Here is a 412-nt window from a genome sequence, read left to right on the forward strand (position 1 = left end):
CTGGCTATCCATTTGAGCCTTCATCTGAGCAGTCTCTTCATCCCGTCTCGAAGTGTATGACGAAGTTGCCCTTGCAACTTCGTTAACAGAGCCTATACCGACTATCTGTCCCTTCTTTTTAGGAGCCACCTATAAAATCAAAACATATATTAATATAGTTAATTATGCTAAAATATTTAAAATAATGTAAACTAAAATTTTAAATTACCTCTTCGAAGATTCTGTCGACCTCTTGGGTGGACAATGTGACTAGTAATCCATCGGGAGACTCCTGGGTTAGTTGCGTCTCCCGTTCTTCAATCCGACCAGCCACTGTTCGGAAGAGTTTCTCAGATGCAGGATCCACAAAAACTCCATCGGATGTGGCGTGAGTCATCTTGAATAGGTCAGACAGAGAAGGTAAGACTCCCGT

Source organism: Brassica oleracea, chromosome C3 (assembly GCF_000695525.1).
Source record: "Brassica oleracea var. oleracea cultivar TO1000 chromosome C3, BOL, whole genome shotgun sequence".
In the NCBI taxonomy this organism is placed as follows: domain Eukaryota; kingdom Viridiplantae; phylum Streptophyta; class Magnoliopsida; order Brassicales; family Brassicaceae; genus Brassica; species Brassica oleracea.